The sequence below is a fragment of the Diabrotica virgifera genome, chromosome 4, assembly GCF_917563875.1.
Source record: "Diabrotica virgifera virgifera chromosome 4, PGI_DIABVI_V3a".
In the NCBI taxonomy this organism is placed as follows: Eukaryota; Metazoa; Arthropoda; class Insecta; order Coleoptera; family Chrysomelidae; genus Diabrotica; species Diabrotica virgifera.
Genome location: NC_065446.1, coordinates 163,429,890 through 163,454,758, shown reverse-complemented (window position 1 = coordinate 163,454,758; position 24,869 = coordinate 163,429,890). Strand labels below are relative to the sequence as shown.

Sequence of the window (24,869 nt, the reverse complement as noted above, 5' to 3'; positions counted from 1 at the left end):
AACTATTTTGTTTCATTTCTGGTCTTTAAAATGTTTATTGGATTTACCTATCGTATAATATGTGTATATAACCCCGAATTAGGCTAATAAACAACTCATATTTATCTGAAATATTGAAATGACTCTATGATATATTTTTATTAAATTAATAACTTAACATTCATTGTATTCAAATAATTAACAAAATTCGAATATGTTGATAAACAACTTTATCTTTACAAAATTGATGAGGGAGTGTCCACTTTGGGTGACAGAACAAAATTCTTAATTTTGATTGGCCAGACGTAAGAAACGCACTGTAAAAGATGAAAGTTGGTCATCTCTTCCGTTACGTTACGTTTCTCTTATGTTCCGTCAGGCGCTTGCGTTCATTTATAAACACGAGTACACAAAATTCAGTCTTGATCTTTTCCACTGCGTCTCCGTTACGTCTACGTCTACGCTACGTCAAACTATAAATCCAAGTTCACTTTACATCAACAATAAATTGGACAAGAAATTGACCAAGTTATTCAAGGCCAAATTTGACGTGTAAAAGCACACTTTGACATCTAAGTTTGTTCGTTATAAACTTCACGTGAAGAAATTGACGAAAAAGAAAATTGTTCTATTTTTTCATTTATTTGGCGTGAATTCAGTGTCACCAACCTGTGTCCATTTGGCGGGAAGTGGAAGTAGAGCTTTTTGTTTATTATTATTTGTTGAGGTTGAGTCCTTCATGTTCATGACAACCTAAAAAATTTTGATTGGAAAATGCATATAAGATAAGGGGGTGGAAAAATGGAAATTAGTGGCTTTTTTTTGCAGTTCTGTCTGTTAGTTTTGCGTTTTGCTCTGGCTGGGTCTCTTTTGTTTAAACAATTATGTAAGTATTATAAAAACGTTTTCAATTTTCTGTATTCTTTAGGAAACGAATTATTTATGCATATTATTACCTGTAAATAGTAGTACCTATTTCTTTTGATTTTTAATTGTAAAGAATAGAAAAATTACCATTCATTTTAATTTTTTAGAATCAGCTGAAAGTGGTCTACAAAAAAAAAACAGGAAGGAAACGTATTATAGCCTTGTTGTGGCTATGAAAGGCAAAAGAAAGATACCTATAAAAAGTGTATTGACTAGTTGGAAGAAACTCCACATTGTCGATGCATAATAAGATATTACTTTATAAACAAATATCAAGACCTAGGAATGGAACCTGGATAATATAGTCATCAAGAAGATAGCAGGAAGTCATGAGCAACAACAACTTCATAACTATGAGAATATTGAGGAAATCCAGCTCCTCATATCTACTACTGGACAAACTAGAAGATTGAAGAGGACAAAGCCTTTTGAACTAGTTTGAGTGATAGGTGATAGTGAAAAGCAGAGCGTAGTGCTTGTGTGCCTGTGTATGTTAGAATAGTGCACGATCTTGTTAGATTAGATAAGAGACGCTATGGGGTAAGCTCTTCATTTTAAGGAACAGTAGTAATTTAGGTTAAATTAAAATTGCTCATTGGCCAGTTATGACCAGATTGTAATTCTCTGATGTTTGGCAAAAAGGGCTTAAGTCAGAATTGCACATCAATAATGTTTTGATGATTTCTGGACCATAAAAAAAGTGTTGCAGACTTAAACTGTATGTACCAATAAAAAGAGCCGATTTTTCTGGTCCAGAAATCATCAAAACATTATCGATGTGCAATTCTGACTTAAGCCCTTTTTCCCAAACATCAGAGAATTGCAATGTACAATTCAATACAAATGAATCATGATCGTAGTGATGATTATGGAAAAAAATATATGACAAGATTTTGTGCAATAAAAATGTTTATATTTATCAAGGATGTATTATTTGGTATGGCCACATATACTTCTGGTATATCGTCGGTGATGTGACAATACCTCCTATCTGCTTTTTCATGAATTTTGTAGGAGACGAAAAACCATTTTTAGGGTCATCTCTGTTTTCACATGTAAATTTTGACATGTTTTGTAGTAAATAGATAATTGAATTTACTACAAAACATGTCAAAAAATATCATATGAAAACAGGAGGTGACTGTAAAAAAAGTTTTTAGTCTCACTTACAAAATGGTTAACAGAGGTGACAGTTAATAGAGAGACAGATAATCAAGGTTCCACTGTATAGTGAAATTTGGACACCCGACACCCCATACAAATTTTATGGGGGTTTTGTTCGTTTAAACCCCCCCAAACTTTTGTGTAAGTTACAATTGAATTATTATTGTGGTAGTATTAAACACAATGTTTTTAAAACTTTTTTGCCTCTTAGTACTTTTTTGAAGTCAGTTTTTATCGTGATATTTTGAATATTTGTCAAATCCACCACATATTTGTATATGGTTAAGTACGATTGTAGAGACTAATAATATGAAAATTTATTTATGATTTACATTTTTAGGTATATTTTGAACCATTTTAAAAAGAAGCCATATCTTGATAAAAAGAGCTTTATCGAAAAAATAGAAAGAGGTAAAAAAGTTTTAAAAACACAGTGTTTAACTAATGGTACCGCAGAAATAATTTAATTGGAACGTACCCAAAAGTTTGGGGGGTTAAAGGGAACAAAACCCCCATAAAATTTTTATGGGGTGCACAAATTTCACTACAATTTTTCTTTAAGATGTTACTGCAATAATATTGCTTCATGTCCATTTTCAATAAAAAATCTTTAATAGTTTTCGATATATTCGAAAAAATCAATTTTTATTTTGTATCTTCAAAGGGCTGTAACTTTTTTTGTGTGCATATTTGTACTAAGGTAAGTTAGGTTCATTCAAATTATTTTTGGTCCCAGAATATGTGATTTAATTTACGACCAATCTTTTCGGGACACCCTGTATAATAAATGGGATTAGCTGGCTTAAAAATTCATAATCTACGTTCTGTAGAAAATATCCAGTTTTTGGTTTCTTTTTAACTAGATCTTAATATCTAACCAAGCATTTTAAGACCTTTTTATTAATTTTTCGATGATATATTCGTGTTTTTAGTTTGTTCAAAATATTCTAGATGATTGTACACTATAATAGATAGCCAACTAAATAAACACAAAAATTTTATTTTTGTTACAGCCTGTATATAAGTTTACCTATATATACAGTGCATTACGCACCACCTTAAAAATTGGGCATTTTTGATGTCTCGAATTTCCTAAACCTGTTGTCCCATCTAAGTGATTTTTTTATAATAATATAGCCTGAGGCTATAGGTTACTGCCTTATGCTTGTCATGCACGGGGAGCTATACTGTAATATATATTATATCACATCGCTCTCTATAGTAATGAGTGAGCCTGCACATACGGAACCATTAGTTCCCTGTCTGCAGGCTCACTCATTACTATAGAGAGCGATATGATATAATATACATATATTACAGTATAGCTCCCAGTGCATGACAAGCTTAAGGATGTAACCTATAGCCTAGGCTATATTATAAAAAAATCACTCAGATGGGACAACAGGTTTAGAAAATTCGAGACATCAAAAATGCCCTATTGTTAAGGTGGTGCGTTAATTTCTTGGAGAAGTGTATTGTAATTTAATGTAAATGTAATATCCAATAATTGTAATTTAATATAAGATGTAATATAAGTTCCTTAAAAACTTATTTTTTATTTCCCACCATACATTCTCCACAGGTCTAAATATCGATGCTAGACGTCCACCGGAGGTCCTCTCAGGACGTTAGATGGACGTTCGGCAGCAAGACATTGGACCAAACTGGGACGTCCTATGAAGGTCCAATTGACGTTCACTGAACGTCCCCTCGGACGTTAGGTGGACGTTTGGCAACGTGGCATTTGGACCAAAATAGGATGTCCTGTTAATGTCCAAAGTACGTCCCTTTGTAACAAAAATGAGAAAACTTCTGTTGGAGTGAAAGTAAAAAGAAAGATATAGGTACTCCAACAGAAGTAAGGAAAAGAAATCGATAGACACTAATGGGATATAGATGTAGAGAGATGGGCTGTGTAAAGAAAAGGATGAAGTGGCTTCTACGTTGAGAAGCCGCAATAGGAAAAATACTACTAAAGTGCAGTAGTGAAGAAAGGGGAATTAGAAGGGATAATAAGTAGACGTGGGAAGAGACAGAGGCAAACTGAATAGAGATGGCTAGCTATAGATGCAAGAGAGCAACTTGACACTCAAGGATGGATACGGCTCGTTTGCATGCCTGTCGAAGAACAGTAGCTCTATGTAGATAGTAATAATGACTAAAATATGAAATAATAAAATAAGAATAATGTACTGAAGAGGAATGAAGATGAATAATTTCTAAAGACGAACAAGATAAATAAATCTAACAAATCATGGGCGCCATGAAAATGATCTTCGATCATTCTCCCAGGTATCTTATACTGCTGTCAGATATTAAATATATCAAACCTGTAATAATGAACATAAAGGAATAATAAAAATAAATGATATACAAAATAAATAAACATATTTATTAAAAATAACTACCAGATTTTTAACAATCTCTGAGTTAAGCAAGTTCATATTATGCTGTGACTCTAAAATGACATAAGTTATACAAGAAGATATATATATTTTAAAGATAACAACAATAATGTTATCTGTTACAAACTTAAATATAAGTACCTCTTACTAACATATAGGGTACAAAATTACATAAGTCTTCTACCAAATGGTTATAGTACGCCTGCTACGTACAACTAAAGGAAACCGACGAAGATGAAAATAATACAAATAAATAGGCCCAAGCCTCACTAAGAGAAAATACAATACTGAATAAAGCAAAATTAAATATACAAATGAATAAACGTTATAGAAGTGAAGTTAAGAAAAATACCGACAAAATGACCTAAATTAACCGAGCAAATGCAATGAAATAAAGTAACGACGAAGTAACCGAACAAACGAAATAAAGCGAATAAATACAATATTTGGGAAACAAGCAAGTAATGTTACAAAATAAATTTACCCGAATTACATAAACCAATATCAAAGCAATAATAAAGTATTAAAAACCTAATTTTCTCTAGGCTTATTCCTGTGCACAAGAAGTTACCGTAGATACAAAGTTTGGGAACCAAATAATCTAATATACAAATACATATGTCAAAAAAAACAGAGGTAACCTAAATCTGGAAAAAAACATAGTGTATTTAACAGATAGTCTGAAATATAAAAAAAACCAATAGTTACTAAAACTCCTCACTAAATGTTCCCAAACGAGGTTGCGGTTGCATCCTAGAAAATGAGCATCACTATGATGCACCTCCATGCCCCCCGTAGGCCCAGGTGGCAGGACGAAAAGGAGCTGGAATGTCCCCCAAAAAGCTTGTTCCCAAAACATACTCCCAGTTTGACTTGGCGGTAGCTGCAATAAGGTCAAGGTGGCTTCCCTAGGTAGTCAAGGTGGGTACGACATCACATGAGGGTTAGTTTTCTTCCAAACGGCTAAAAACATATACTTCGTTTGATTTCTCATATAAACCGGTAAACAAAAGTAAAGAGAAGAAGAAATAATCGAGGAAAACTTTTTAGAAGCAATAACATAAAAAAACAACCATTAAAAATGGAACAAAAACTAATCTCAGGTAACCTTGAACTATTTTGAGTTTGAAAACATGAACAAATAATGGCATTGCATTTGAAATAGGAATATAAAATATGACTTATCTGAAATAACATGAGATTAAGATAGTAATAGCCATCTACATACATTTTATATACCTTAATGAAATGGTATTGAACCAGACAAAGATAGTTACATGACAATTTATAGATATATTGGATGTTCAATCGGTTTAAAACGTACAGAGAAATGGTAATTATTTCCAATATTAATTTGAGGACTTCAAAAATGTTTGGTTATGTAAAACCAAAAACCCCATTAATATAAAGATCGATATAAAGATAATATAAAGATCGAAATAATCTACATCCTTCACCTAAGGGACTGGCTAAGAACATTTAACAATGAACCAACTATTTCATATATTCAAGGTTAACTAAAAAACATTAGTAGAAAAAACGATTTACCGGTTAATTTTTTATTCCTCTTCCACTGATGGTACTCCCATCCTTACTCCAGGAAACCCGTACTCCAGGAAACAAGTGGTGGTAACTTTTTACTATACTTCCAAACTTAGTTGAAATAAAAATTAATTTCGAAGAAATTAACCGCCATTTACGGTACTAACCACCAACACCAACCTGTCAACCTCGCAGCCACCGGCCAAGTGCCTCTCATTCCTCCCACAGTCAGCGAGGAAAACGTCAAACTCTCACGGAACACGAATTAAACGACAAGGAACGGTTCAACAACTATGTTCCGTACAGTGTGACGTCACATGAGAAGTCCTTTACGATAAATTAAAGAATTTAAATGGGAGGTCAAGAGAAAATAATTATTTTTTTAAAAATAATTACAGCGCTAAAAATGATAATATAACGGGTGGACCGTTACAATCCCCTCCTACTCGGGAAAAAAAAAATTTTTTAACCAAAAAAAATTTTTTTTTTTTTAAACTTCAAAATATTAACAACTAAATTTACAATAGTCTAACAATCCACGTTGATTCGCAAGATTACTTCTAAATATAAACTAATGGTCAAGGAAAAATAAATCAATACATGACTCAAACTCATACTAAAATGTTACTATGTTACTCTCTGCTACCAAATATTAACATATATTGCTCAAAAGTCAAAACAAAACTAAATATTGTACTTAAGTTCATAATAATAACTGAGTGTCGAATTGGGCACTAAAACCAAAATTGAACTATCCATGGACATCAGATTTATAAAGGGTATATCCAAGAACGGAACAACCAGGAAAAGGTGTGAGCCAATTCGAACCATATCAAAAGTAAATGTACCAAAGTGAATAAAAAAAATCAGTAACTAAAATAGGTAAAGAATTGAACACTTTATCCAAAACTGAACTAACAATGGACACCAGATTCATAATAGTATATCCAGAGAAGAACAATCAGGAAGATTTATGGAACAATTCTCACTAATGTCAAATAATACCAATAATAAACATACCAAAGGAATCCAAAACTCAATAACCAAAATAAATGTGGAATCGGACACTTAATCCAAAGTCGGACTATCAGTGGACACCAGATTCATAAAAGGCATATCCAAAGAAGAACGACCAGGCAAATTTATGGACCAATTCACACCAATACTAAACCACATAAACAGATCAGGTCTACGTACACCCACATCCGGTGATACGAACCTATCCAACCAAATACACAAAATAAATGAAGAATCGGACACTTATCCAGAATCGGACTATCAATGGACACCAGATTTATATAAGAGTATATCCAAAGAAGAACGATCAGGCAAATTTATGGACCAATTCTTACTAATACTAAATAAACTAAATTATTGGATCCAATGGTAACTAATACTGCACAAAATAAATAAATTAGGTCTACATACACCCTCATCCGGTAATATGAACCTATCCAAACTAAGTAATCAAAATAAGTCAGAATAAATATTGCTAACAGACTAAGTAACAGAGATGTAACCTAACTAAATCAAAAGTAAGATAAATACCTAATGTGTATTGACTAAAATATTATAGAAACTACATAAACTAATTCGTGCTGGTATTCGCGAACTATAGCATGTTGCTATAACAGATGTATTAGAATAACCAGACTCAGATAAGGTACCAATAATGTAAGAATAAGTAAGGAAGAAAACAGAATGAATGGTGAACTTACAAGGTCTATGGCACTATGATAAATAATAGGAAGAAAAAAAAATATGATAAGTGATAGGGAAAAAAATTGACGAGAACGAGCACAATTTTAAATAAAACTGCAAATTCATGCGCTCTCACATACATGGAATTATTCAGGAAATGTTCCAAAATCTGAGTAGCAACTAATGCCTAAGGAAAGAAGTGGGAATATACTCTGATGAACAACTCATTTGTCTAAACACTCCAAATACTGACTTAACGAACCTACTATGTATAGGGATGGCCTAAGCATTGATTTATAAACAAGTGCGCAAGATATTTATCCATGTTTACTCATCAACTCAAAGTACAAACATACTATGAAGCAAAAGGCCTAATATGAACTAAATACTTCCCTATTAAATTGTAAAAAAACTGAAATAAGTAAACTGATTACAGAAAAATGTTTAGGAAATGTAATGATGAAAAGACATCTGCCTACTCTGCCATGAGGACATAGATTACGAAACCGGACAGCAGTGATCAGTTGCTGAATTTCGAACCCACGTATTCACCAACTTTGAGCATCAACAGACTAAGTAGTTTCTAAGAAGAAATATGAAAGACTCAAGAATTCATACATACTTACATCAAAATTCCAAACTAATTCCAGAATCATACTGTGTAGGATAGAAGGATATAAATTATTATAAAGTGTTTAAGATATTGGAGACAAATAATGTTAATAGAGTAACCCAATAACAAATTAAAAACCACATCTTTCCAATATGGCAAATTCAATAATAAGATATAAATATGATCAAAAAAAAAATTAGTAAGTAATCAAATATTCCAAATAATATAACACATAACCTGAGATAAGTAGTGCATATCATACAGTTCCATAATAATATCCATATTAAACAAGAGTACTTGTATGAGCTTACCTGTCCAAATAAGTATATAAATATATAATAATTCAACAACCCTTCTAACTTAAGGGGTTAGGTGTGCAAAAACTAAACAAAAATACAAGTGAAGTTCTGATTAATTGTATAATCCTACTGACAGGATTAGCAATTAATAACATTGACTCATAATAATAATTACAATGCACCATGCCTAATACCAAAAAAAAAATTAAATTCATACATAAAGTACTACATAATAATTAAATTAATAAGTAATAAATTAAAAGTCATCAACAACAAAGCCAAAGATGAAATCAAGCAATGTATGTAGGTACCTGCATTATCAGATGGTAAAAAAAATTAGACTAAAGTTTCTAACCATACTAAAGATTGAGCTAAGCTAAAGACAAACAGAAGAAGAGATTAGCCTGAACACCACTGTTAAGGTAATCTTCTTCTGAACTTAATAGAAAAATAGTATCAATGTTTCTAACTAATAAAGAATTTATATTAAAATCTCAACCTAAAGTATCTGTCTGATTTATATAAGCGGTATATAGTACCCATGTTGATATATTATTCTCAAAATTAACAAAACTAGAAGCTGAGATGGATAATGGAACTACTTAACTATACAATTTATCATTGTAATGTTTAACACTACCAATTAAAGAAAATAAATTATGGATGAACATCTGTAATCATCTGAACCATGCGAATTCAATGTATCATGTGTAGAAGCTAATGTTGTGGACTGATTGTGCTTTGTGGTGTGTGCCTGTCTTACCAAACAACCCAAATATCCAAAATAACAAATATAAAATATAATCTAAAGTTTGTAAGACAAAGATACATATGGAGAAAATATTAGCGACACACCAACAAATCAAAAATGCCAGCAAAATATATAAATAATCAAATCAATAAAGTAAATAAAATACCTAAATACTGAAAATAATTTCTAGTTAGGTGTAAAATATAACCACACTAGAAAAAAAATATATGCATATAGTCAATAATTAATTGTACGTGCAAACATACTACCATTGGTAGAAGGACTAAAAATCCATAATAATAGAACATAATGTCAGTCATGTATACTCATTCTAAATACACAAATAAGTTTCCAATAAAAATACAAAATTCAAACTAAAATATGAGCTGTACCACTAAAACTAAAAATGAGGTATCGAAAATAAACTAATCAAAACCAAAAGAAGCAGTATAAGTCTACCTGTTTATTATTAATAAAAATTAAAGACAAAAATAAATCAGAAATAACATATATACAAAGATATCAAAAAGTTAATAAAACAGAAAATTCCAATAAAAGAAAATTGAACTAAAAGAACTACTGTCTTAGAACCATAAAACGGTTGGCACCACGCATTGGGCAGCCAGTGTAACAAAAATAAGAAAACTTCTGTTGGAGTGAAAGTAAAAAGAAAGATATACTCCAACAGAAGTAAGGAAAAAAAAGAAGAAAAGAAAAGACTAAGGTAACTAGTTGGGGCCTCTTATGAAAATAAAAATGAAGGGGCTTCAGCGGTTGAGCCGAAGTAGGAAAAATAAAAAATACTACTTTGCAGTAGTGAAGAAAGGGGAATTAGAAGGGATAATAAGTAGACGTGGGAAGAGACAGAGGCAAACTGAATAGAGATGGCTAGCTATAGATGCAAGAGAGCAACTTGACACTCAAGGATGGATACGGCTCGTTTGCATGCCTGTCGAAGAACAGTAGCTCTATGTAGATAGTAATAATGACTAAAATATGAAATAATAAAATAAGAATAATGTACTGAAGAGGAATGAAGATGAATAATTTCTAAAGACGAACAAGATAAATAAATCTAACAAATCATGGGCGCCATGAAAATGATCTTCGATCATTCTCCCAGGTATCTTATACTGCTGTCAGATATTAAATATATCAAACCTGTAATAATGAACATAAAGGAATAATAAAAATAAATGATATACAAAATAAATAAACATATTTATTAAAAATAACTACCAGATTTTTAACAATCTCTGAGTTAAGCAAGTTCATATTATGCTGTGACTCTAAAATGACATAAGTTATACAAGAAGATATATATATTTTAAAGATAACAACAATAATGTTATCTGTTACAAACTTAAATATAAGTACCTCTTACTAACATATAGGGTACAAAATTACATAAGTCTTCTACCAAATGGTTATAGTACGCCTGCTACGTACAACTAAAGGAAACCGACGAAGATGAAAATAATACAAATAAATAGGCCCAAGCCTCACTAAGAGAAAATACAATACTGAATAAAGCAAAATTAAATATACAAATGAATAAACGTTATAGAAGTGAAGTTAAGAAAAATACCGACAAAATGACCTAAATTAACCGAGCAAATGCAATGAAATAAAGTAACGACGAAGTAACCGAACAAACGAAATAAAGCGAATAAATACAATATTTGGGAAACAAGCAAGTAATGTTACAAAATAAATTTACCCGAATTACATAAACCAATATCAAAGCAATAATAAAGTATTAAAAACCTAATTTTCTCTAGGCTTATTCCTGTGCACAAGAAGTTACCGTAGATACAAAGTTTGGGAACCAAATAATCTAATATACAAATACATATGTCAAAAAAAACAGAGGTAACCTAAATCTGGAAAAAAACATAGTGTATTTAACAGATAGTCTGAAATATAAAAAAAACCAATAGTTACTAAAACTCCTCACTAAATGTTCCCAAACGAGGTTGCGGTTGCATCCTAGAAAATGAGCATCACTATGATGCACCTCCATGCCCCCCGTAGGCCCAGGTGGCAGGACGAAAAGGAGCTGGAATGTCCCCCAAAAAGCTTGTTCCCAAAACATACTCCCAGTTTGACTTGGCGGTAGCTGCAATAAGGTCAAGGTGGCTTCCCTAGGTAGTCAAGGTGGGTACGACATCACATGAGGGTTAGTTTTCTTCCAAACGGCTAAAAACATATACTTCGTTTGATTTCTCATATAAACCGGTAAACAAAAGTAAAGAGAAGAAGAAATAATCGAGGAAAACTTTTTAGAAGCAATAACATAAAAAAACAACCATTAAAAATGGAACAAAAACTAATCTCAGGTAACCTTGAACTATTTTGAGTTTGAAAACATGAACAAATAATGGCATTGCATTTGAAATAGGAATATAAAATATGACTTATCTGAAATAACATGAGATTAAGATAGTAATAGCCATCTACATACATTTTATATACCTTAATGAAATGGTATTGAACCAGACAAAGATAGTTACATGACAATTTATAGATATATTGGATGTTCAATCGGTTTAAAACGTACAGAGAAATGGTAATTATTTCCAATATTAATTTGAGGACTTCAAAAATGTTTGGTTATGTAAAACCAAAAACCCCATTAATATAAAGATCGATATAAAGATAATATAAAGATCGAAATAATCTACATCCTTCACCTAAGGGACTGGCTAAGAACATTTAACAATGAACCAACTATTTCATATATTCAAGGTTAACTAAAAAACATTAGTAGAAAAAACGATTTACCGGTTAATTTTTTATTCCTCTTCCACTGATGGTACTCCCATCCTTACTCCAGGAAACAAGTGGTGGTAACTTTTTACTATACTTCCAAACTTAGTTGAAATAAAAATTAATTTCGAAGAAATTAACCGCCATTTACGGTACTAACCACCAACACCAACCTGTCAACCTCGCAGCCACCGGCCAAGTGCCTCTCATTCCTCCCACAGTCAGCGAGGAAAACGTCAAACTCTCACGGAACACGAATTAAACGACAAGGAACGGTTCAACAACTATGTTCCGTACAGTGTGACGTCACATGAGAAGTCCTTTACGATAAATTAAAGAATTTAAATGGGAGGTCAAGAGAAAATAATTATTTTTTTAAAAATAATTACAGCGCTAAAAATGATAATATAACGGGTGGACCGTTACACCTTCGGACCTTAAGTGGACGTCCAACGGACATTCGGTAGCATGACATTTGGACCAAAATAGGACGTTCCTTGGACGAAAACGGACCTCCCTAAAGTCCGTGAAGGACATCCTTGTGCTATTAGGGATGTATATAGTCTCTTTATTCTATTATATTCTACTCTATTTCAAACCTATTCTATATAAGTATCTACACATTACACCTATTATCATCATCATCATTCTCTTTGCCTTATCCCTATGCAGTGTCGGCTTCCCTAATTGCATTTCTCCACACAATTCTATCTTGAGTCATATCAATGTTAATCCCCTTTACCAAAATGTCCTGCCTTATCGTGTTCTTTGGTCTTCCTCTCCTACTCCTTCCAGGAATCTGCACTTCAGCTATTCTTCGTATTGGGTGATTAACGTCTCGATGTTGAACATGACCAAACCATCTTAACCTATGCTCTCTCATTTTGGCATCAATTGGTGCCACACCTAGACTTCCCCTAATATACTCATTTCTAATTTTATCCTTCTTTGTCACTCCACTCATCCATCTAAGCATTCTCATTTCCACCACATGCATTCGTTGTTCCGCTTTCTTTTTCACTGCCCAACATTCAGTTCCGTGCATCATAGCCGGTCTTATGGCTGTTTTATAGAATTTTCCCTTCAGCTTCATTGGAATTTTTCTGTCACACAACACACCACTCGCTTCTTTCCACTTCATCCATCCAGCCCTAATTCTACTGCATGCATCTCCATCTATTTCTCCATTACTCTGTAATACCGATAGTAGGTACTTAAAACTATTGCTTTTCACAATCATTTCACCTATTATATTATATTTTACTTTATTCTATACTATATATCTATTCTAATCTATCTATATATTTCATTTAATCTGTTACATTCTACTCTATTCTGTTTTAAATCAAATACTTTATTAGTAAGTATCTACATATATATTACATCTATTCTATTATATTCTACTCTATTCTATTTCAAGTTTATTCTATACTATATATCTATTCTAATCTATCTCTCTATTTTATTAATCTGTTCTATTCTATTCTGTTTCAAATCAAACACTTTACTCAAACAAAGAAACTAACGACATTCAAAAGCTTCTAATAAAAAAATCATTGCATTGGTACTACTGAAAATATTGACATTTTTACAACATTTATTCCAAGTTCCTTCAATTTTTTTGAGGACAAGAAAATTTTGCTTTCAAGAAATTCACGAATTTATTGACGTCAAGTTAATAACGAACAAATATGGATGTCAAATTGTGCTTTGAGAACACGTCAAATTTGGCCTTGAATAACTTGGTCAATTTATTGTTCAATTTATTGTTGATGTAAAGTGCACTATAGGTAAATGCCACAAAGAAATCAGTCACAAAGCTTCGCAGAATAATACATATATTAGGTGATAATGAACAATGATTTAAAATAAACAATGTTTTAAATACATACTTTTAAAACTTATAAGATTTTTAAAAGTTCTAAAATATGTATGTACTTATAATGATCATTCGTTCGTACCACGTAATACATCGAAAGATCGACAATCTGGTTGTGCTTGTAGTCGGTTCACTTCGGCTGAAAACAATTATTATTAAAAACTACTTGTATATTTAAACGTCCGAAGTGGAAGTGGAAACGTTAATATGTACAATCATTAAGTTAAATTGTGGCTTTATTATTTCCCATTTAGAATAATAAATTACATAGGTAAATGCCACAAAGAAATAGCTTCAGAATAATAAATATATTAGGTGATAATGAACAATGATTTAAAATAAACAATGTTTTAAATTACTTTTAAAACTTATAACATTTTTAGAAGTTTTAAAGTTCTAAAATATGTACTTATAATTAGGGAGCGGATTTATATGCGATCAATTTTGATGAAATATGCGCATATATATGCGGTAAAAAATTGCGAAATATGCGCAAGATATGCACAAAAGTTCAAAAAATGCGCATTTCGAGAAACCACAAATTTTCTGTTCTATTCTATTCTAGGGGGTTCTTTTATAGGGGGGTGGCAATCTTAGTTATTATCTTTCAAATAAAATCATTTTTTTATATATGCAATTTATTCACAGTTTTTACAAAAACTGCTACCAATAGTTACCTATTTAAAATAAAACAACAATATCACTATAAATATATCTTCGATTATAATTCACTTTACAATGTGTTTTTCCAAATTCTTTACGAGGAAACATATTCTTTGATCAGATAAAATATTTTTATAACTTTAAAAACTCCTTTCAACATCAATAGAAGTAATTGGGGCGTATTTAAAATAACTTGTTAATTTCCGTTAGAAAATCGTAAAACTATGGTTAAAGGTGTAAATTCTTTTAACAATAGAGGATTTAAAAGAATCACCAGAATTATAGGTACCTACTAAATATAATAAAATATAAAATAAATAAAATTCGGATTTCCGGGTAAACGTGGGGTAAACCATCCTTCATCACTTTAACATCCTACAATCATTTTATAACGGCGTACTATAAGCACTATAAGTACTTTGTGTAAAGATCGGGTATTTTCTAAGAAAAAATGAAAGGCAGTGCATGAGCCGTCTCTCTTCAGATAGTTCTCGAATTGATAGATACGACAGCCTGTGCGGGGAAATATTTTGTGTCGAATTAAAAAATTTAAAATTTTTTGGACTTAAATGTTTTTAAATAGGCACAAAATATGCATGTTTCTTTAAAAATATGCAAAATTTAGTAAAGTTATCAAATATGCGAAATATGCATGCAATATGCATTTAGCATAAAATCCGCTCCCTACTTATAATGATCATTCGTTCGTACCGCGTAATACATCGAAAGATCGACAATCTGGTTGTGCTTGTAGTCGGTTCACTTCGGCTTGTCCCGCTCAGTTATTGGGATCGTTACCCATATAGCACACAACGTCCGATGGACGTCCATATAACGTACATTTAATGTCCAAACGTCCATGGACCAAAACTGGACGTACTATGTACGTCCATTACGCGACGTCCATTGGACGTTTGATTTCAACGTACATTAGACATCCATTTGTGGTCCATGGAGATTTTACACAAAACGCTACTATTATTATGAGTAATTATATATAGCTTCTTGTTTTAATCAAAGCAATATTATTAGTAGAATACAAGAAGCTTCTAATAAATGTAGTCACATATTTTTTCATCATCGAATTAAAACACTGAACCACTAAAATTATTTTAATTAAACCTATATAATCAAGAATATTCAAATGGGAAATAAGCCACAATTTTACCTAAAAATGATTTTATTAACGTTTCGACGCCCAAGTCGGGTGTAAAATAATACTATGTATATTTTGTATTTTGACAACGACACCCGACTTGGGCGTCGAAACGTTAATAAAATCATTTTTAGGTAAAATTGTGGCTTATTTCCCATTTGAATATACTTGATTATAAAAGTGCCACAAGAAAATAGCTTCTAAACCTATATAATATTAGATGATGATAAAACGATGGTAAACTTTTTCAGAATAACGGAGCTACATCGCGCATCGGTAATTATAGAACTTACAATAATTACGGCCGGTTTCACAAAGTAAAGTTAACTTGTGGTTAAGAGATAACCAGAAGTTACGTCAAAATATGTCTTTTAGTTTCAGGTCAACGGCGAAGTATGGTTAACTCAGAGAATTTTTAACCAGAGGTTGGAGTGGGTTACCCTTATGGGTATACCCAGAAGGGTAACAATTATGAAACTGAAACGCATATTTTGGGGTAATTTTGAGGTTATCTCTTAACCACAAGTTAACTTTACCTTGTGAAACCGGCCGTTAGACACTACCAATTGAAATCTTAAATGTGCATTTTGTGACTGTTAAATTTCGCGCCAAACTAAATGAGAATCTTCTTGACAACGTTGTCGCTCTTCACGCTATCGGTCGTAAAATGTGTATTAGGCAGGTACTTTTAGGGGATTATCGCTGTTAATTGTTGTGGAATACTGAAGGAGGATTTATTTATGATAATTCACAGAATGGCAAACCCGCTTGCAATATACAACCGTACTGACTCTAAGTTCTAAGAAATAATAATGTTTGGAAAGAACAGAACAGAAATAAACCCCTTGAATGTGCATGCTTGATGGGGCGCCATTATCTGAATTTTGTCTTTATTAAGTTATTACATATTAAGTGCAGTCGTGCATTAATGAAGTTCCTATAATAAAGTTATAATAAAGAGAAATAAAAAAGGTATTTTGTGTAATATTTTAAAGTATACCTAAGTTTAGTATTATAGGAACTATTTCCTATACCTAAAGGCTTTTTGCTATGTATGTATTCAAAAAATTATGGACACTAGATTGCTTTCTGAAAAGTGCCCTACAAAAATGACTATAAGACGTACATGGAATGTACATCAGATGTACATTGAATGTACATAAGATGTACACTGAAAGCTTCAACAACGTACACTGTACGTTTGTAGCGGACGTTCTATGGACGTCCAATTTTGTGAACTCTGGACGTTCGTTGGACGTCCATCGGATGTCCATTGTACCTTAGCGGGACGTCCATTGGACGTTCCAATGTACACAGATGTACGTCCATTGGATGTCCATAAAACGTACTTGTGCTATCTGGGTAAGTATCTGGTTGTGCTTGTAGTCGGTTCACTTCGGCTTGTCCCGCTCAGTTATTGGGATCGTTAAGTGTTGTAGTTGAGTTTGAGTTGAGTGTTGAGTAGTTAGTTATCTGTCACGTCACGACCATTGTGTTGTTCTAGGGGTGTGACACGTTTGCGGCAACTAGGAGAAAAAGAATTTACTTTATAACCTTATTTTTTTCTTATTATTATATATTTTATTTTGATGGAAATTTTCGATTTATTTAACAACCTGTTTATTTGTTTTTTTAATAGCTGGTTTCCATTCCATTGTTTTATCAGTAGATTTGAGATTTGATAACCTAATCTTTGTTCAGCTTTCGTAGACAGGGTTGCCAGGTCAGTTTTTACTCTTTCAGTAGTTATGTTTTCACAAAATCAGTAGATTCTTTTTAGGCCATGTAAATATACAGTAATACAGTGATATGCACATCCGTCCTAAATGTCCCAAGAGGAATTCCACAAAATTGGAAACCTAATTATTCCAAACCACCAACTGGTAATTACCATTTTTTAGCTAAAATCTACTAAATTAAAAACTAAAATATACTTAAGGATTTTTGGGATATATTTGGGATTTTTTATAATAAAAACAACAGCTAACTTAAGGGGATAGGCGCAAAATGTCGTCTGTTAAAATGTTCAATATATTTTAAATGTTTTCATTTTTTGCGAATCCTTATAGAAAACTAATAAGTATTTTTGAAAAATTTAAACGCACAAAGAAATATTACGTTATTACCGAGGACCGAAAGTCCCTGAAAACTTCTATAATGTTTATTTTAATAAGTTACAGGGGTGAAAAAAAGAAAAAATTTAGTGTGACTTTTAATTCCAAATATCTCGTTCAAAAGAAACGTTTTGGTTTTTCTAAATAATGCAGTCTTTCATTCTGCGTTTAAATTTTTCAAAAATACTTATTATAGTTTCCTCATGATTCGAAAAGAATGGATCAAATTCTGTTGAAAGATACCAAATATCTACTAAAAAATATTGCCTACTAATGGTTTGTTTTTAACCAAGAGGAGTGATTCAAATTTACCGCGCTGTAATGCTTGTTTGTAATTGGTCCAACTGCAGACAAGTTTACTCCACTCTTATAAAATTTTGACACTAATGACATTTATCAAATTTTGACCCTAGTGGAATTTCATAGGTTAGTTAAGATATACCGGCGATTTTTTGTGTTATCTGTGTTATTCCTTTAATTTTTAGATTGTTAGTCTGCTTTTATATAAAAAGCAGTCGTTTTTAGAACTCTTTAGCGACGTATTAATATAATATAATATTCATGGATTACCGTTGAGGGCCGACATGATCAACCAAAAAAGAAGATGTATTTGGTTATTATTCTAGTGACTTTCTTAGGCGTGAATCTGCCTTTTAAGTTTACTCCTCCTGGTTAAAAAATAAACTATAGAATTTTTTTAAAAAATATCAAAAATCTACCAAAAAAGTAGAAATCTACTAAATGTGGCAACGCTGTTAATGAGAATGATACACTTTTGACACTGGTCACATGACCTCTGTCACCCAATAAGAGGGTGCGTTCTAAAATGGTTTTGATAGTCGGCGCAGCCGGGTTTGGTTGTGGTTTGGTTGGCGATTGGACTTCTAAGTTGTCTTATCGTCTAAGGTTGGTGATAAGGTATTTTTTAGTAATATTGGTAATATTGTTTAATGCGCCATTTTGGTTTTACTCGAGATTTTTGGGATGTAAAGAAAATGAAAACACCGAATATAAAAAATGCAGGCATTTTTTGATATCTTTAAAAGCACCATAAATTCATTAAATTTATACAGAACATCTTTAACATAAATTTTGACTATTATATTATTAAAATTTGTTTTTTAAATTTGCATATTTTTTGTCAAAAATGTCATAAAAAAAGGAGCGCGTGTGTTTTTTAAAGGTGAAATATCCATATTTGACGGTAATCTGAGATGCGTTTATAAATTTCACATCAGGTAATAAGTCTTTTATGTATTTATATAAATTTAAATACCGAATACGATGTCAAAACAGTTTACTTTTTGGTTTTCGCATTCACCATACAGGTGTTAAAAATATAGGTAAAAAAACATAACTAGTCTGACTCCTTGAGCAACCATTGCACGCGCAGGTGCTTTTTATAGTCGCTTCAGTTGTCTTATGCAACGTGTACGAAACGATGTTGCTTAAACAGGAGGTTGCCTAGGCAACGTTAAGACAACTCAAAAATCGTCCACCAAATCAGTGCAGAATAGGGTCGTCTTCTAGGCAATAACAACGTTGTAAGAAAACGTTGCCACGCGGTAGATAACGTTGTCGCGTCGACAAATTGCTACTTGGGTAAAGTTTGATCTGACTTAAGTCCTTTGGATCAGAGAATAAAATACTTAAGTTTTTTTGACCTGATATTTTAATCATATTAAATACACAAGTTTACATTTAATAACAGTAATATTTACAATAGTATTTATATTATAATATAACTATGATGAAGTTATTCGTCATCAGAAACAAACTCCTCTAAATCTGGGTCCTTATCGTTCATACTTGTAGTTGGCAGTTCTTGATAAAAATTTTTGTATACTTCTGGTACGAGCGGTAAGAGATCTAGAAGATGTTGCTGTTTTTCAAGAGCTATAGGTATTAACCCATCATACTTTTTCTTGGGTTCTATTGCACTTTGCCGACCTCTTCTAGTAAAATTAATTTCTTTAAAATTTTCTGACTCTTCCAGAGAACTCTTATAAAATATTGTAGCATATTTTTTTCTGTATTACAGACAACGACATTTCTGCAATTTGAACAACTCTCCATCAACATTTTTTTGCTTCTTTACAAACGTTGTCCTTAATAAAGCAGCAAAATCGTAGAAGTCATCTGAAGTTAATTCAATGACCTTAAATGGACGTTTTTGTTTGTGCATCTAATGAGAGTTGCCCAATCTCCAATCAAGAGGATGAGCAATTTTCATTCCCGATTTTTTTTCTGTATTTCAATAAGGGAATGGTCGACATCGCATTCCATGTGTAAATGCCCAGAGATCATAAATTTATGGTTGATCTCATTTATTGAGCTTTTCATTTGCATGACTGACATGAACATAGCAGCTACGTGGAAATTTTTATTCTGCCCTGCACATGTATCTGAGTAAAAGGTTATTTTAGTGACTTCAGGCGGCAGGTTCATTATTTCCTTGAAAAGACAAGAAGCAATCTCATTTGCACCACGGCAAGCAATTGATTCATGCCAGATATAACAGGAAGCTGATCCTGAAGCACAATTATGTACAGTTAAATTGTAAGTCCAGTACTTTCTCTTATAAAAAGAAACAGAAGAAGAAGAAGAAAACTTTTAGCGTTTCTCAATCAACAAGTGAGTGTTTTAGCACGATCAGTAAGATTTATGTCATAAACACTTACACCGGCACCTACGCCTGGACTATTGATACAGAGGACTTAAGTTTCATTAAGTCGTTTATATCGGACAAAACTACAAAAATAGCATTCGGTAAAAAGGATTTAAGTTACATATGTTCGTTTGGTCAAATAAAAATAGTCTGATGTAACTTATGTTCGTTGAACCAGTCTTAATAAAAACCTTATATTTTAAGATAGACTTAATTCTTTTTTACCAAAACAAACTTCTTCACAATTTACAACCAAATGTGTAGATAACTCATTTTGGCCAAAAATGGACTTAAGTCCTTTTGCCCTAACACTAGAGAAATAGAAATTGGAATAAAATAGAAATGGGAAAATTATTAATTTATAGATATTACAAAGAAAAGGTATCTAAATGGTTTTCGAGCAAGTCATGCTGTATGAAAGAATTTTATAAATAATACAATTTTTGCTATATTACCTAACCACTTTAAAAATTCACATTGTAAGGCATGAATAAATTACTGAATAAAATAAACTGAAAAGTTATTACTATAAAGATTCAATCTGTGGCTATGCTTGACTTAAATAAAACAAAGGTTAGATAATATAAAAAATCACAAATTTTATTAAATTTGGGAAAGTAGAGACTCAAAATTCAAAATCAATTGATGTAAAGTCACTTAAAGGTCTGTGAAAAGCTAGGGCTGACGAAATTTAATTAGATGTTTAAACTCTAGATTTTAATTGCGAAGCGCATTCAATGAATCATATTTATGCGATTTGCTCTTGATTTGCTTAGGTATATTATGCTAATTATGTCATGTGTGAATGATCATATATAGTCCGTCCGCTATAACTTTTCCCATGCGGTACGATTCATTTTCAATCAAATTAAGTCAAAACATAAATTGAAACGAACTTCGATGTGTATATATATACACAGGGCCGGTTCTAGGGTTTTGAGCGCCCCGGGCAAAATTTGGCGCCCTTTCATACGAAATATTATATACTGCAAATATAAAAAATAGTAAAAAAATGAAAAAAATCAAAATGTCATTATAAACCCAGATAGCAAAATGTGATTCATAGGACATTCATAGAATGTCCTAAAAGAATAATGGAATATTCAGTGAATGTCCCCTAGATATATATATATATATATATATATATATATACATTCATTTATAGTACAATCCTGAGCCTTCGATAGTAAAACTTAAACACAAACCTGAACCACGTTAACCATCCTGAACCTGTATATTGGTTCAGGATTGTTTTCTTTTTATAACTGACATATATTTTTAAACTTACAATATAAATGATTTTTTTAAACTAGTGGTGTCATCAGCGGACAAAACTGATTAACTTTCAATTCAATATGTCATTTGGAATCCGAGAGAAACCTGTTTGTAGTATGGTTCAGCATTGTATCTTTTAGTTCAGACATTTGCCACTTTGGCGCTGGAAACAATTTCTCGAATATACATGATATTTATGTATATATCACAATTAATACCATCCTGATCCATACCATGTGGCAACATTGCTTTGTCGTTATTTTCTGTAAAGATTCGGCGAATTCTATTTTTAGCCAGACAGATTTGTTAATAGGTATATTTTATATTCTTTAGTTTTGCAACTTTGCAAGAGTCGTTTGTTTTGGTTCAGGAACGTCGCTGTGTGCGCTCGATTTAAAAGTGAATATGAATAATAAAGGACGTTGTAAACTGATGGTTGATATGTGTTTATAAGTTAGGTAAAGTTAAGTTATACAGAAGGGATTAAAATAAATTCTCACTTTGAGAAAACCGGTTTAAGGATTAAATGTATATTAAATTTCTAGACAAAACATAACAGAAAATTTAAATCTTATTGATTAAAACTAAAACAACTTTGGCATTTATTAATGCCAAAAGGAACAAAATTGGGAACAAAAAAAACTGAAGAAAATTGCTCCATGGGAAGCCGAGAAAATGCATTTTTTTTAACGTATACTGATTTTCAACGTTGACATTCCATTTTTTCCAACCTGATGTTTTATTGAAATTTTGGTATTTTTGGTATTTTTCACTCGTAATACCGATAGTTTTTATTATTATAATATATGTTATGAGTCTTTTAACGATATGAAAATTTGTGTGGAGAAAGAGAACCGAAATAGAAAGGTGATGATTTGAAAATGACCATCCTACTATGTATATCTTCGCCGTACATGCCGGTCAACTTTGATCGGTTGTATCTCAGGAACCACTCACCGCAATTAAACAGTTTTTCTTTTAAAAGAAGCGTCCTGCCGCTTTCTTTCCAAGACCGTTTTCATAATTTAATTTAATATTTTCCGAGATATTATATTTGTTTATAAGGCAAAAAATTGTTTATAATTTTAAAATATTCTTAAGGCCGCTCAAATAGTCCAATTTCAATTATGTAAAGTACATTAGATAGGTATAGTGCCATTTTATACAAAAATCATAAAAATCAAAATTTTTGCGGTTATTATGGCGACCCTAAATTTTTAATCAACAATTTAATTGTTGCTAAACTCTTTATTAAATTTCCATCGGCTTCTGGAAATAAAATCGATACCAAAAGAGCTTTTATATCACTAAGTTATTTAATTATTGATAAATAATTACTAACCTAAAATTTTAGTTGAAAATTTAAAATTTTGTTTAAAAAAACCCGCATTTTCCGAAAAAAATTTTCGTAGAAGTAAATCTAGAAAAATCTGTCTCTATGCAGAATTTCACTACGGTGAATTTTTATTTGGGTGTTTTTGGTGTAAAGTTAAAATCTTTGGAGCTGTAGTGCAAAGATTGAAAAAACACGATTTTCGGGCGCCATTTTGTTTATAGAAAAGTAGCACACTATCTGTGGACTTTTCATACCTATATTATTAATATATAGGATCATAAGATTCGATTCCAGCAATAAAATTGCTGGTAAATAACTTTTTCCAAAAATTGCTTATTCTCCGATAATCTGCCCAGAGTATTCTTGCAGTTCTCAAATTTAAATATTCTACTAAGAAAGAGCCATCCACAAATATGTGAAGAATTGGTTGACACCAAGCAGCGTGAGAACGATTCGTTAATACTTGAAGAAGTGGTTGATAGAGCGGATCACGGGAATAACGTTTCTTCAATATCATTTGAAAAACCGGTTGAAAGAGAGAAGCGCGAGAAGTACGAATCCCTAATAATACAGAAACTCTTAAATTTTGATAGTAAACAAAAAAGTAAACATCAAGTGGAGAGGGAAAGTGAAAAGGGGCAACAGACAAGCAGCAGTTCTGTAGCTAAAAGGATATCATCTCTTGCTCTAGAAGAGAAGGTACTAACTCAATTAAATTACGATCATCATCATCATGCAACCCGGACCTATCAACTGTTGGATATAGGTCTCCCTCAGTATTTTCCATGCATTTCTGTTTTGTGCTGTTTGCATCCAATTTTTGTCGATCCGTTTTATTTCTTCAGACCATCTGGTTGGCGGACGACCTTTACTTCGATATGCTTCTTGTCTTGGTCTCCAGAGTATTATTTGCTGTGTCCATCTGTTATCCGACATTCTAGCTGTGTCCAGTCCAGTTCCACTTTAGTATGGCATCCGTCACTTCTCTTCTCCGTCTTATCTCCCTGTTCGTAATTCGATTCCTACGAGAAATGCCTAATATTGAGGGTCCATTCCATGGCTTTAAATTACGATATAAGCAGTATAATATGGCATCCCAAACAATTTGGTACTTTACGTTTTCCTAAACTCCAATAATTGTCAAACTAACGATCTGTGAGAAAGCCTATAAAGTAAGGAAAGAAGCAGAATTGATTTTAATCCATTAGACATGACATACCCTGGTAAGTTTGTTTTGTCGTTTACGGCTCGTAAGACGGTTTTTTGTGTCCAACAAAACAAACCAACTCAGCTACATGTATAAAAAGCCTATCTGACAAGTCGTAAATGACGAAATAACTTGGTCACAAGATTTTGTGTCTAATAAGTTAAAATCAATTATGATTATTTTTTTAATGTTACTTTACTTAAATCTTTCCTATTTCTTTTAACGTGTTCGGTTCATTGTACATTTTTTTAGCCACTTGTTGAAAAAACGCTGAGGAAAAATTACAAAGATCCAAGGGATTTTTGCTTCTATTGCGAAAAGGATGTACAATCTCATTTTGCTAGACATATTTCTAAATGGCACTCAGAAGAAATTGAGGTAGTTAAAATATTATGTCATAAAGTTAATTTGAATGGGAGAC

The 24,869-nt window shown here is 32.0% G+C and overlaps 2 long non-coding RNA genes across 2 annotated transcripts; one reads left to right on the top strand and one right to left on the bottom strand.

The window, feature by feature from the left end:
- Positions 1–495: 495 nt before the first annotated feature.
- LOC126883221 (uncharacterized) lies at positions 496–3,617 on the top strand. Its single transcript, XR_007697572.1, has 2 exons — positions 496–865; positions 1,014–3,617. It is a non-coding gene; the product is annotated as an uncharacterized LOC126883221 (long non-coding RNA).
- Positions 3,618–5,183: 1,566 nt separating this feature from the next.
- LOC126883218 (uncharacterized) lies at positions 5,184–12,159 on the bottom strand. Its single transcript, XR_007697567.1, has 2 exons — positions 6,024–12,159; positions 5,184–5,438 (listed from the first exon to the last, which is right to left on the bottom strand). It is a non-coding gene; the product is annotated as an uncharacterized LOC126883218 (long non-coding RNA).
- Between the last annotated feature and the right edge of the window lie 12,710 nt (positions 12,160–24,869).